Here is a 14,981-nt window from a genome sequence, read left to right on the forward strand (position 1 = left end):
CCATAATACAAAGAAGATCTATACCAAGGAAGCTATCCGATCCGGGTAGCTTCACTCTGCCGTGTGCTTTAGGTCACCTGAAGTTCTCAAACTGTTTATGTGACCTTGGAGCTTCTGTGAGCTTAATGCCTTACACGGTGGCCAAGAGATTGGGATACAAAATCTACAAGCCAGCCAAGATCTCTCTTGTATTAGCTGATAGATCAGTTAGATTACCGGTGGGGTTGCTTGAGGATCTACCTTTGATGATCGGTGAGATAGAAATCCCCACGGACTTCATAGTTCTTGAGATAGACGAGGAACCATTAGACCCCATCATCTTGGGCCGACCGTTCTTAGCAACCGCAGGAGCCATAATAGATGTGAGAGGAGGAATGATTGAACTACACATCGGTTCCGAGACTATGAAGTTCAAAGTGAAGGAAATGATGAAGAAACCGACCATTAGAGGTCAGGTCTTCTATGTGGAAGTAATGGAGGAGCTGGCTGATGAGCTCCTTGAAGAGTTGAACGCAGAGGATCCGTTACAAGTGGTCTTAACGCAGGAACAAAGCGAGCACGGGTACTTGAACGAGGAAAGCGAGGTGTACAAGCGTCTTTTGGACCAACCGAGGGAACTTGGAGCTGAGGCGAGGTTTTTGGAGCTCCACACGAGCAGCCTCGACATTCTAGAAAGCGAGGAGTCAAAGGGAAAAGAAGAGACACCTCGGGATATCATGGCCGTGACAACTCATACCGAGGCCGATGGTAAACCGTGCGAGAATGAAGCAAAGGCCGAGGAAGCTGTTCCGGGCCAATGCAGCTTTGATGCCGATTGGAATGAGGCAGACGCACCCCCTGTTGAGCTCAAGCCTCTACCAACAGGGCTCAGGTATGCGTTCTTAGGTCTGAACTCTACTTTTCCTGTGATCATAAACGATAGCTTGCTTGAACATGAAGAACGTGCATTGCTTAATGAAATAAGGAAATTCAGGAGAGCCATAGGGTATTCCTTGGCTGACATTAGAGGAATCTCTCCTGATATATGCACTCACAGGATCCACCTAGAGGACCAAGCCATGTCCTCTATTGAGCACCAACGTCGACTTAATCCGAACCTCAAGGAGGTGGTTAAGAAGGAAATACTAAAGCTCCTTGAGGCAGGGATAATTTATCCAATCTCTGACTCTCGATGGGTATCTCCTGTACACGTTGTGCCCAAGAAAGGTGGAATCACGGTGGTGAAAAACGATAAGGATGAACTCATAGCCCAAAGAACTATACCCGGCCATCGCATGTGCATTGACTATAGGAAATTGAATTCTGCATCAAGAAAAGATCATTTTCCTTTACCATTCATTGATCAAATGCTTGAACGGTTAGCTAATCACCCTTATTTTTGTTTTCTCGATGGATACTCGGGGTTCTTTCAAATACCTATAGACCCCCGAGATCAAGAGAAAACGACATTCACCTGCCCTTATGGCACTTATGCTTATAGAAGAATGCCATTCGGTTTGTGTAATGCACGGGCCACTTTTCAAAGATGTATGATGCACATTTTCTCTGATCTAATTGAAGAGAAAGTTGAGGTGTTTATGGATGACTTCTCCGTATACGGCTCCTCTTTCTCCGAATGTCTTGCTAATCTTTCTCAGGTTCTCAAGCGATGTGAGGAGCATAGGCTTGTCTTAAACTGGGAAAAGTGTCATTTCATGGTCCAAGAAGGCATTGTCTTGGGACACAAGGTATCAGAGAAAGGCATCGAGGTGGATAAGGCCAAGATCGAGGTGATGGTGAACTTACAAGCCCCGAATTCTGTGAAAGGAATAAGAAGCTTCCTTGGCCACGCTGGGTTCTATAGACGGTTCATCAAGGATTTCTCCAAGATAGCCAGGCCTTTGACCAGGTTATTGTGCAAAGAAGTGGATTTCAACTTTGATGAAGAATGTGAGGAAGCATTCAAGAGAATCAAGGAGGCTTTGATCAGTGCACCAATTGTACAAGCCCCTGATTGGTCTTTACCATTTGAAGTGATGACCGATGCATCTGATTATGCTGTAGGAGATGCAACCGATCAGGGGCCCATGTGATCTACTATGCCAGCCGCACTTTGGACTCGGCTCAAGAAAAGTATGCCACCACCGAGAAAGAAATGCTTGCCATTGTGTTTGCATTTGACAAATTCAGGAGTTATCTAGTGGGATCAAAGGTGACGGTTTACACAGATCACGCGGCCTTGAGGTACCTGATGTCTAAGAAGGACGCTAAGCCGAGGCTTTTGAGATGGGTCTTATTACTCCAAGAATTTGACATGGAGATACTTGATAAGAAGGGCTTTGAAAATGGAGCCGCAGATCACCTCTCAAGGCTGAGGATTGAAGAACAGGTCCCAATAGATGATGCTTTACCCGAGGAACATCTCATGTTAGTCCGGTCTTACTTAGAGATGGAGGAAGCCAATACGATCAAGGAAAGAAGCCTTCCATGGTTCGCGGATCTTGTGAACTTCTTGTCTTGCGTATTAGAGCCACCAGATTTTGATACTTATCAGAGGAAGAAGTTCTTTAGAGATGTTATGAGGTATCATTGGGATGAGCCGTATTATGAGGTATCATTGGGATGAGCCGTATCTTTACGTGCTTAACAAGGACCATCTCTATAGGCGATGCTTGGCCGAAGAACTCATCGTATGGTGGTCATTTAGGTACATTCAAGACAGTTGCCCATGTTCAAAGACGCCCAAGAAGTGGTCTCGAGGTGTGAAAGACGCCCAAGAAGTGGTCTCGAGGTGTGAAGCTTGTCAAAGGCACGGAAACATATCCAAAAGGAATGAAATGCCCCAAAACCCAATCTTTGAAGTGGAGGTCTTCGACTGCTGGGGCATTGATTTCATGGGTCCCTTTGTAAACTCATATGGGAATCAATATATCCTTGTGGCAGTGGATTATGTGAGTAAATGGGTTGAAGCTGTTGCATCTCCGACCAACGATTCAAAAGTGGTGGTAAAACTCTTCAAGAGTATCATCCTCCCACGGTTTAGAGTACCAAGAGTAGTCATCAGTGATGGGGGGAGCCATTTCATCAACAAGACTCTTGAGAGTCTTTTGAAGAAGCACGGAGTAAAGCACAAGGTGGCCACTCCTTATCATCCGCAAACCAGCGGCCAAGTGGAGGTTTCCAACCGTCAGATAAAGGCCATTTTGGAGAGGACCGTGAACTCATCCAGGAAGGATTGGAGCAAGAAACTTGACGATGCTCTGTGGGCTTACAGAACCGCCTACTAAACCCCCATTGGAACCTCACCGTTTAACTTGCTCTATGGGAAGAGCTGTCATCTACCGGTTGAGTTGGAATACAAGGCCTTGTGGGCAGTGAAACTTCTAAACTTTGACATCAAGACCGCACAAGAAAAGAGGGTTTTACAGCTTCATGAGCTTGAGGAGATCCGGTTAGATGCTTTCGAGAGCTCTAAGATCTACAAAGAAAGAACCAAGGCGCTCCATGACAAGAAGATACACAAGAGAGAGTTCAAAGAAGGGGACCAAGTTCTGTTGTTTAACTCAAGACTCAAGCTGTTCCCTGGGAAGCTGAGGTCTAGGTGGTCCGGTCCGTTCACGATTCTTGAAGTAAGACCCTATGGAGCCGTGGTTTTGAAAGGAAAAGATGGACAAGGCTTTGTGGTAAACGGCCAGAGGGTAAAGCATTACTTGGCATCAGAAACAAGGGAGGGAGCTACCTCAGTTCCTCTACTTGAACCGGAATCAGCCTGAAAAGGTATGAAAACTCAAACTTAGTGACGTTAAACAAAGTGCTCTTGGGAGACACCCCAAGCTTATCCATGTACATATTTCGTTTTTCATCTGCTTTTTCTTTTTATTTGAAGCTGTTTGAAGGGTTTGTTAAGTGTTTCAGGAGTTAGACAGTAAACCTCGAGGGTGAAAGTGAGAGAAAGCTTGAAAAAGACACGGCCTGATGAATTAAGTCAAAGAGCATACATAGCCTCGGTATCGACCCTCGGTATATTCATACCATGGTCATCTTTTACCGAGTGAAAACTTGAGAACCTCAGCTAGATTCCTCGACTTAATTTCACCATGGTCGTGTCTGAGAAGTGCTATGGTAAAATAACTAAGTGTGGGGGAGGCTCACGGTGTAAACACCTCGATATAAGTATACTGAGGGGCGATGTTCACTTAAAACGGTCAAAAACCTTGATCCGAGGCCGCGACCAGTTTACACCAAGGCCAGCCTGTTTAAACCCCCAAGCCTCACGTGTTCTTTGCTAAAAACAAGTGACCTCGGCATGATGCCCTCGTGGTGGAGCGTGCCGAGGCACTCGGTTTCAAGAAATGATCAAAAGCAAGAACACATGAAACACTTAGAACGAAGAAGAGGCTTTGCGAGGTCCAAAGAAAAGACGTGAAAGCTATGGGGATTTACTCGTTGGCATGGGCTCAGACAACTCGGCTTGGTACCCTCGGGGTGGAACAAGTCGAGGCAGCTCGAGTAACACGAGAAAATTTGGCTTGGTCCGTACAGCCCATGTCATCCCCATACCGCGTCCATTTGAAGGGTTGCGCGGCATTTTGAATTTGAACACTCGGTCAAAGTAGCTTTTGGCGCGGTAAACGACTGGAGCTGGAGCAGAAGGGGGGACCAGTCCCACAACAGTCCAAATGCCAGCTGGAAAGCGTGCTCCAGCCCATACCGACCTCCATACTTGGCCAAAACGCAGAGTTTGCCCTCTAGACTCTTTTCTCTGCATTTCACAAACACAACTCACTCATTTCTCGTTCATTTTGCGTGATTCCAAGCGTTCTAGACTCGTTAGGGTGTTGTCTACTCTGCATAAGCATCTCGTTCAGCTTAAATCTTGCATTCCCAAAGGTATTTGCATCTTAAAGAACTCATCTTTTTCCTTCATTCTTTGCGAGCTTAAATGTTTGTAAAATGTGGAATCGATTCTTTTAGAATATATCGGCCTTTGGGAACAATTTTGTAAATTCCACCAGGATAGACAAAACACGAAAAACAGGTCTTTGCATTTAAAATCACTTATTCTTGAGTTTTTAAAATTCTTGAGAAAATGCGCTTGGAATCGGTCTTAATGATGATTTGTGTGTTTGAGCTGAAATGTCTAGATAACTTGTCCCTAATCGGTTGTTCTGGCTTGTTCTTACTTTCCTTGATGTTTGAAAAAGCTATGAATATCAGTTCTGCTAGAGAAAGAGTTTTGTACTTGCCAATCTTGAGATACATGTGCTTAACGATATACTTGGCTCTGACGGTTTCTTTGAGAATCTCCCTTGCAGATGACCGGAGACCGAACCGTTCCTACCCACGAGACAAACAGAAGTGCGGGCTAGAAGAGAGTTTTGAAGGGTAAGCCGTTGCCGTGCCACGTAGTGGAGAGACCAGCAAGAAACCCTCGATGCGACCCGATGACGAGCCAACCCCCAAACGAGCAAGAAATACTGAGCTCACTCTGGCACCAGCTCTCGAGTCAAAGAGGAACGGGAAGAAGGCAGCTGTGGGATCTGATGACAACGAGCCCCGAGCCTTAGTCCCTTATGTAAACAACGGTGGCAAAAAGTCCAAGAAAGAACCAAAGGCCGAGCCCGAGGATGAGCACTTCCCAACCACTGAGGAATACTTGGACCACTTTAACTCAATCAGAGTGGCTCAAGGTCGATTCCCTGACTTGGAGTTGCTGAAGAAACTCGAGATACTTGATGACGTGACCCTCATTTTTGAGAATATGGGCTTGGCAAAGTTCTTTGAGATGAGCGATGTTGCCTATGAAGGGATTACACAGCAGTTTCTTGCAACCTTGGAGGTCATCATCTACCCCAAGAGAGATCCAAAGCGTTTACATGGCAAAGGATTCGGCCACATTGAGTTTGAAATGGATAACGTGCACTACAAGGTCAGTTTCAAGGAGCTTGATGAAATCTTTGGGTTTGAAAGAAATGGAAGCTCGCTTGACAAGTTTGTGTACCCTCGTGATGAGTTGGACGCCTTGTGGGAAACGATATCTTTTGGACCCTACCTCGGAGGCAAGAGCAAGACAAGCTGCATAAGGAACCCTGCGATCAGATACACAAACCGCGTCCTAGCATCAACATTATTCTCGACCTTTAACCCTGGTGTTATTCACACGGCCGAGCTTGAACTATTGGGACTCGGACTGAAGCCGTTCATCACTCAAATGAAGAACAAGAAAGAGTTCCAAGGGCCGCTGCATGTACCATCATTGGGTGCATTCTTTGCCATTCAAATGCTCACTTATCGGCACAATGTATGGTGTGACCGCAAGAAGCGAGGAGCAAGAAGACTTCAGAACGGTTGGATAGTCACCAAGATCCTGAGGGCTCAAGGGTTTATATTCCCTGATTCACCGAAGAAGCCGAATCTCATTGATGAGTTATACCTAAGCAAAAGTGGTTTCTTCGGAGGCAAGTCAGGGGACAAATGGGTTTACAATTTCACCCTACTGCATAGAGACGGCACGCAGGTTCTACTGCCTAACCGAAACCTCACCATGCTCGACAAGCAGTGTAACGTCTCATTCTACGTTCTCAAAGACCAGTTGTATAACCCAGCTCTCGACCCACCAACACGCAAATGCACCAAGGCAGCACCCAGCAAACCCGAGAACACTAATGGCCCGGAAGATTGTGATAACGAGGAGCAGAGACACTATGAGAGAAGGATCGGAGCAGGCCGCTATCACTTTGATCCGCAAGTGTGGGGTGAGCCTGAATACCACACCAAGAAGCTGTATTCGCGAGTGAACACCCTCCAAAAGTGGTGTAAGTGGCAAGACAAAGCCATCCACGCATTGGTGGATTGTGTGAGGCATTTGAAGAAGAAGGTAAAGCAGCTCACAAGGCCATCCCCACCGGATAAGAACTCAGCGACCTCAACCGCACCGATTACAGAAGAAGGAGTTGGAGAAAGCTCAAACGCGAGGAACCCGGAGTTTCCACCAGGCAAAGAAGACTGGATCGATCCAGCCACGGCTTTCCTGCCTGAACCCTCAGAAAGCAGCCCACCACGTCAGCCCACTCCATCCTGCTCAACATCGAATCCCTCGCACTACTTGGGATCCGACCTCTCCGACTAAGGTATCGACTTCAAACCTTGTACATATGCATCTTGTATATATCATCTTGCATTCGTTCAGTTTGTCTTTTCACTTCTCTCACACGCTTTTATAACACAAGGGACTGTGTTATCTAAGTGTGGGGAAGGAGCTTTGTGTTTTCTGATCTTGTTTTCTTTATTCTTATTTGACTTTTGCATTCTAGTTGCATCTCGCATTTTAAGATCGAGTCTAGTTGCATCATGTAGGATTGCATCAGTGCAAGGAGCAATGATAGATTTTTTCCTAGAGAGTAAATCACTTGAGAACTTGAACTAAATATGCTTGTGAAACTCATTCTGTGCTTGTAAAGCTTGAAACGATTTGAATCTGAGAAACAAGTTTGAATTACACTCAACTCTAGCTAAATGATAACCTTGAACTTGAAATGTAAATATCTTTTGATGCATTGCTTGAATAGGCTTGTGGATACCGATATACATACTTGAGCTAGAATCGTTGTTTTTACCACCCTCCTTCCTTAGCTCAAGTAGCTGAATCCGCATCATGGATCAGTTCCCTCACCTTGAACCCATCTTTCTTTCGAGCCAATGTTTGCGTGTGAATTTTAAGGCCACCTTGGACTGAACTTGGCAGAAAGTGTTAGGTTTAGAGCGACAAGGGCATGGCTCATTGAGTGATATGTTCCAACATCAAGGAACCAAGAGTATTGGTGAGAAATAAGTGTGGGGGAAAAGACTTGTTGGTGAGTGGAAAAAGGTGAGCTGAGTGGAAAAGTGAGAGTGGAAATAGCTAGGGGAATGAATGAAAATGAATCAAGTCTTGGTTGTGAAAAGATAAGCTCTGAAATGAAAAGAAGCCAAAGGCTCAAGTGTTCTGAAATAAAAATGAAAGAGGCTATACGCTATGAAAGAAAAGAGCTGTGTGAATAAGCAAAAACCAAGGCTTGAAAATAAAAGAAAAAGGCGAATCCCCTAGTGAAAAGAAAATGATTGTGAAGAGTGAGGATTCTGAGAGGGTGAGCAAGTGAGAAACGCTTTGAGTGGAGTGTGGGGTGTGATGAGTCTTGCCCTTGTATGCATCGGTTGCTTTTTACCTTTAGAATTCTGCCGAAGTTTGGTCGTTCATAGAGAGATCCCTGTTTCATTGCACCCGCTTGAATATTGATGAGATCATTTTTATCTCATGACCTTACCCTAGCCAAGCCAGCCTATTTGAACATTGCATCATTTGATTCACCGGTTACGAACTTAATGAATGTGAAAGAGTTGAATGTGATAATGACTTGTGGAGATTCCGTGTTTTAGTTGGAAAATATCCGAGTATAGCTTTGCATTGCATATTTGAGCATGAATCCGAGTTCTCCTGTGGTCACTTCTCTCTAAAAAAGGAAATATGAGCTCCATCTGCATTACAACCTCTCTCTCTCATTTGTTCTTTTTGCTTGAGGACAAGCAAAGGACAAGTGTGGGGGAGTTGATATGTCTATATTTTACATCATTTAGATTGCATTATAGAGTCCTCATCATGTGTTTTCTCATTTAAATTGAGTCTTTAGGCGTCAAAATAGGACTTAGGGCTTGCATTACGTCCCAAAGAGTTTTGCATGTTTTGAAGTCCTTATCAGGAGCCTTGGAGACCAATTGGAGCCTAAGAAGAGGAACAGGAAAGAAAACGGTGCAGAAAAGGGTCAAAAATGATGAAAACCGCTTGGAGGAATTTCTCGGACAAATCTCGTACCGGCTGGTCGGAAACCTCGACCAAAATGTTTACCGGATGTTCATTACCGGCCAAAAACCTTACCGATCGGCCAGAATCGAGTATCGAGTGCAAAAATACCACGGGACAAGTTTTTGACCGAGGCAAGGATTTTTACGACCAAAAAGCTTACCGCGGTACACAGCCCTCGGCCATTTTCCTTACCGCGGGAAGGTTTTTACGACCAAAAGTTGCCCTTGCCCGCGCAATTCAGAAATCAGCAATCCGGGGAACCTTCCGGTCCGAATCAGTTGGCGGGGTCTTCACCAAAGTTGGAGATAATCAAGCAAAGATTCCAGAACAGTTGGAATAATCCAATTCGGACCAGTGGAGAGAAAGATATGGCTTCCGGAGCGTTCACCAGCCTTGCGCGTACCCGAGAACTGAACGGCGAACTTCAAAGATCATGGCGGACGGAGCCTTTCCTGTCCGAACCAGCTTACCCGGTCTTCATCAAAGTTCGAGATCCATGGACGATCTTCTCAGAGCATTTGGAATCGCTCAATTCGGAGCAAAGGTTTGGAAGATAGGGTCTCCGGAGTTCACATCGGTCTAAAAGTCTATTTTCCGGTAATTTCAATGCGGCGCAAAGATGTGAAATCCAGGAAGCCTTCCGCTCTCCAAGCTCCGATGGTTTCTTCACCAAAGTTTGAGCTTATTGAGTCATCTTTACTGTGGAACTGGTCTCAGAGCAATTGGAGTCGTGTGCTGAAAGTTATCGCTTCCGGAAGGTGACATGGTCGATACAAGCCTAAAATGAGTTGCGATACGCGCTAAGTGTCTTCACAAGCCTCGGTATCTTTACCTTGGCATCACTCAAGTCGAGGCTCATATCTTGGAAGTATTTTGGACCAGACCTCGTCCCAAAGCCTTGGCATGATTAGATCGAGGCATGCATACGTAAAAACTGAAGCTGGAAACGACTAAGTGTTGAGAGTACACCTCGGTGTAATGACCTCGGCGTGCATGCCGGACTGTGTTCTCCCAAGCACCTCGACATCATGACCCCTCGACATTTTATCCCGAGGTCCCTTCTCACGAACCCAGAATCAAGAACAGAGTTGCTCAAGAACACACACGTGAGGATGGATCAAAGACTAGGGTTCATGCATGTTCTTGACGTGTTCTTCACGAGATCTTCATCCGGATCCTGACTCACGTGCACACCTCGGCATGAAGACCTCGGCTTCACTTTCCGACACACCGTGGCACTCACCCATCAACCCAAGAGGGCGGTTCAGTACCCGGTTTGTTCCGGGCTGACCCGCGACACTTTCCCTTTGCTATAAATACATTTTGAGACTAAAAACCTAGTTATCTTATCTCTTATCTGTTTTTAGCTCTAAGAACTTGCCTCTTTCGTGAAACTTGATTAATCTAATCCGATATCTCGTTTTTGCATTAGAATCTTGTTCTTTCTTAATTTCTTTTATCATCCAAAATCAAACTCCTTATCATGACTAGCTACACGTCTTGCAAAAGACTTAGTGAGCTCGTTATGATCAGTGAGTAGTCGTTTAAAGCGGCTTTAGATAGGTAGATTAGGGTGCTTTCAAGGTGGATTAATGGGTTTAGGTGTCTAGTCTTGCATGTTTCATTCCTTAACCGACGAGATCTCTGATCTGGATCCAAGCACATCACTTGAGGTTCAGATCTGAGACATATCTCGCATCAGAAGTGTTTGTAGAAATGTCTGAACCACTCGGTTAAGGGTTTAAGAGTCTTTCATCGCGAGAGTGATAGTTTGTTCTCTTAAATGACGTTTTTGAACCGATTCTTATTGCTGACTGATTCGTGCTTCTCAAAAGGGATTTTGGTATGAAAGAGGATCAGTTTAGACGTTTAATACTTTCATGAGAAGATTAACGTGCCTTGAGTTCAAAGTCAAATGAAATCGCTTGATAAAATGATTCATTAGTCCCTTAGTCTAACTTGGAAGCACCCGAGTCAAATATCCTGTCTAAAGCTTCTGCCTTTATCATTCATTACCATCATCTGAATCACCTGTTTGTTATTTGCATCTTGATTAGTTTAAATCTCTGCTTTTATTTAACTTTATTGCTCATTTGCCTGTTAATCATCGTCACCAAACTTTTATCGTCTTGTCTTGACTTAAGTGAACAAATGACATAGGCTAGTGTCTCGTTTACAAGCTTGGTTTGACACCCCTTATACTACTTTGACAAGGGGATTGATAACCCTTCTAAGAGCCTGAAAACTCTTAGTTATCAATTGGCGCCGTTGCCAACTTGTAGGAGCATTAGTCTCTTGTTTGTTCTTGAGTTCAAGCTTTTCTTTCCTTTGTTTTACTAACTTCTTTCCAAGTTCTTGTTTTGTTTTCAGGTGCATGAATACCAGGTCTCGAAGCACAGGATCGCTTTTCCCATACGACGATAACATCGAGAGATTAGAAAGGCGAGCTCGCGAGAGAGAACGGCACTTTGACAGACTTGGAATGGCAGAACAACAGAGAATGGAGCAACAAGCTCAGGCAGCCGAGCACCAGGCTCAGGCTAATCAGGCGCAGGCAGGAAGAAATGAACAACAAGCCTATGTTAATCAGCAACAGGCTCAAAGAAACGAACGGCTTGCTCAGCAAAACCAACACCAAGCGAATAGAAATGAACAACAAGCCCATCATGTTCATCCGCCACCGCCCCAAGTTCAGCGACAACACCCTCCAATCTGTGTTGGAGAGAATGACCGAGCTAATGTGCACCAATACCGAGATGGAATTCAAGCTCCACCAGTTCAAAACAACAACTTTGAAGTTAAAGCTTCCCTGCTCAATATGGTGCAAAACTCAAAGTTCCACGGTCTGGCTGGAGAAGACCCTCTCGAACATCTAGATCAATTTGATCGGGTTTGCGACTTAACCAAGATAAATGGCGTCTCCGAAGATAGCTTCAAGCTACGCTTGTTCCCTTTCAGCCTCGGTGATAAAGCACACCAGTGGGAAAAGAATATACCGAGGGGTTCTATACAAACCTGGGAGCAGTGTAAACTGGCGTTCTTATCAAAGTTCTTTTCCACATCACGCACGGCTAAGCTCAGGAATCAGATCTCAAGTTTCACGCAGAACAATAACGAGAGCTTTAGTGAAGCTTTGGAACGGTTTAGAAGCTACACTAACCAATGCCCACACCACGGCTTCTCAGAGGCATCACTCTTGAGTACTTTAGACCGAGGTGCACTCCCCAAGATCAGAAACCAACTCGATACAGCTTCAAATGGGAATTTTCTTGGAAAAGAGATCACTGCGGCAATGGAACTAGTTGAGAACCTGGCCATGTGAAATGACACGTATGGAGAGGACTTTGATAGAGCAAACCGTACAGAGGGATCTAGTGATGAACAGCGCATGAAAAAGGATATAAGAGAGCTTCAGAGTAAGCTTGACAAGGTTTTGATGGCGACTCAAAAGCCAATACACTTTGTAGGCGAGTTTGATGAGCAAGGGCCAAGTTTTGACAATGTTAATGAAGATGGTCTAACACAAGAGGAGCTGAATTACATAGGGAATCAGCAGAGGTATCAGCGGTTTAACAACTACAACAGTAACCCAAACCTCTCATACAGAAACCCGAATGTAGCTAACCCTCAAGACCAAGTGTACCCTGCTCAACAACAACAACAAAGCTATGCTCAAAAGGCTCCTTTTCAGAATACCTTCCAGCCCAAGCAACAGTTCAGTGGGCAACAGCACGGCTACACTCAGCAGAATCAAGCGGCTCAGAGTAACAACTTCAACAACCAACCGCAGCAACACAAGTTTCCACCAGGGTTCCATCCACAGCAGATGGGTAATCAACAACAGATTCAGGGAACAGGTCAGAATCAAATGGGGAACGACGTCTGTGGGATACTACAGCAACTGTTACAGGGCCAGCAAAGGGTTGAGAGCCAGCACGCGACAATGCAGCAAGATATCAGAGAGCTTAAGCAGAATCAAGCTTCTACATCATCAAGAAGCCCGGCTTTACCAGGTAAACCGGAGCCGAACCCTAAAGAGTATGTGAACGCCATCACATTGAGGAGTGGTAAGGATTTACAAACTCCAACGCCTAAGACAAAGCTCATTGAGGCCAATGAGCAATTAGAGGGGGAGGCAGCCTCAGACGATGCGTGTAAAGAAGCGGTCTTAGAGAAGGAACCGATCAAGGACAAAGGAAAAGAGGTGGAAAAGACAACTGAGCTTGAAAAGCCCTATGTTCCACCACCACCTTATCAACCAAAGATATCGTTCCCAGGGCGTTTCAAAAAGAAAATCCTAGACAAGGCCAAGGCGGTCTTTGAGAAACACTTGGAGAACACGCAACTCACCTTACCCATTATAGATGCTTTCTTAGCTATACCCCAGCTTGGGAAGTTTCTAAAGGACGCGATCCTCAACAAGACAAAGGAGCTCCAGGGTATGGTGATACTGAGCCATGAGTGCAGTGCCATAATACAAAGAAGATCTATACCAAGGAAGTTATCCGATCCGGGCAGCTTCACTCTGCCGTGTGCTTTAGGTCACCTGAAGTTCTCAAACTGTTTATGTGACCTTGGAGCTTCTGTGAGCTTAATGCCTTACACGGTGGCCAAGAGATTGGGATACAAAAGCTACAAGCCAGCCAAGATCTCTCTTGTATTAGCTGATAGATCAGTTAGATTACCGGTGGGGTTGCTTGAGGATCTACCTTTGAGGATCGGTGAGATAGAAATCCCCACGGACTTCATAGTTCTTGAGATGGAGGAGGAACAATTAGACCCCATCATCTTGGGCCGACCGTTCTTAGCAACCGCAGGAGCCATAATAGATGTGAGAGGAGGAATGATTGAACTACACATCGGTTCCGAGACTATGAAGTTCAACGTGAAGGAAATGATGAAGAAACCGACCATTAGAGGTCAGGTCTTCTATGTGGAAGTAATGGAGAAGCTGGCTGATGAGCTCCTTGAAGAGTTGAACGCAGAGGATCCGTTACAAGTGGTCTTAACGCGGGAACAAAGCGAGCACGGGTACTTGAACGAGGAAAGCGAGGTGTACAAGCGTCTTTTGGACCAACCGAGGGAACTTGGAGCTGAGGCGAGGTTTTTGGAGCTCCACACGAGCAGCCTCGACATTCTAGAAAGCGAGGAGTCAAAGGGAAAAGAAGAGACACCTCGGGATATCATGGCCGTGACAACTCATACCGAGGCCGATGGTAAACCGCGCGAGAATGAAGCAAAGGCCGAGGAAGCTATTCCGGGCCAATGCAGCTTTGATGCTGATTGGAATGAGGCAGACGCACCCCCTGTTGAGCTCAAGCCTCTACCAACAGGGCTCAGGTATGCGTTCTTAGGTCTGAACTCTACTTTTCCTGTGATCATAAACGATAGCTTGCTTGAACATGAAGAACGTGCATTGCTTAATGAAATAAGGAAATTCAGGAGAACCATAGGGTATTCCTTGGCTGACATTAGAGGAATCTCTCCTGATATATGCATCCACAGGATCCACCTAGAGGACCAAGCCATGTCCTCTATTGAGCACTGATATGTTCATAATTTGCATCATTTAGGTTGCATAAATCATTCCAAATCATGTTTTATTTCATGTATTTTAGGTCCTTAGGGTTTGTTTTAGAACTTAGGAGATGCATTAGGTCCTAATGAGTCTTTGCATGTTTTGAGTGTCTATCAGGTGATTATGGAGCTGAAAAGATGAATCCAGGAGGTGGAATGGTGAGCAGAGCTTGAAAAAGTGGAAAACTTGAGTCTATGGAGGTTATGGGCCATTCTCGCTGGCCAGGAAGGTTTTACCGGCCATTTTCATGTACCGCGGGAAGCTTTACCGGCCATTTTCACGTACCGCGAATTAAGTATATCGGCCAAAATCTCCGGGTGCGAACGAGTCTCAGAAATCACCTGTCCGGGGAGCCTTCCGGTCCGATTCAGATGGCGGGTCCTTCATAGAAGTTGGAGAGCATTGAAGCACGGTCTCATAGCAATTGGAATCGTAGAATTCGGACGCGTGAGCAGAGAGATAAGCTCGTCGGAAGAAACCCCTGTCTCGCAGGTATTCCGGACCGAGCAGATCAGTTCTGAAGGATGCGAAGGACGGTGCACTTCCAGGCCGATTCAGCTTCCGGGTCCTTCATGAGAATCAGAG

At 45.4% G+C, this 14,981-nt stretch overlaps 1 non-coding gene across 1 annotated transcript; it reads right to left on the bottom strand.

Annotated features, from left to right (window-relative positions):
- Positions 1-11,891: 11,891 nt before the first annotated feature.
- LOC112084684 lies at positions 11,892-11,998 on the bottom strand. The gene has a single exon (XR_002898345.1). It is a non-coding gene; the product is annotated as a small nucleolar RNA R71 (small nucleolar RNA).
- Between the last annotated feature and the right edge of the window lie 2,983 nt (positions 11,999-14,981).

The sequence above is a fragment of the Eutrema salsugineum genome, unplaced genomic scaffold (genome assembly GCF_000478725.1).
Source record: "Eutrema salsugineum unplaced genomic scaffold, Eutsalg1_0 scaffold_4, whole genome shotgun sequence".
Lineage (NCBI taxonomy): Eukaryota > Viridiplantae > Streptophyta > Magnoliopsida > Brassicales > Brassicaceae > Eutrema > Eutrema salsugineum.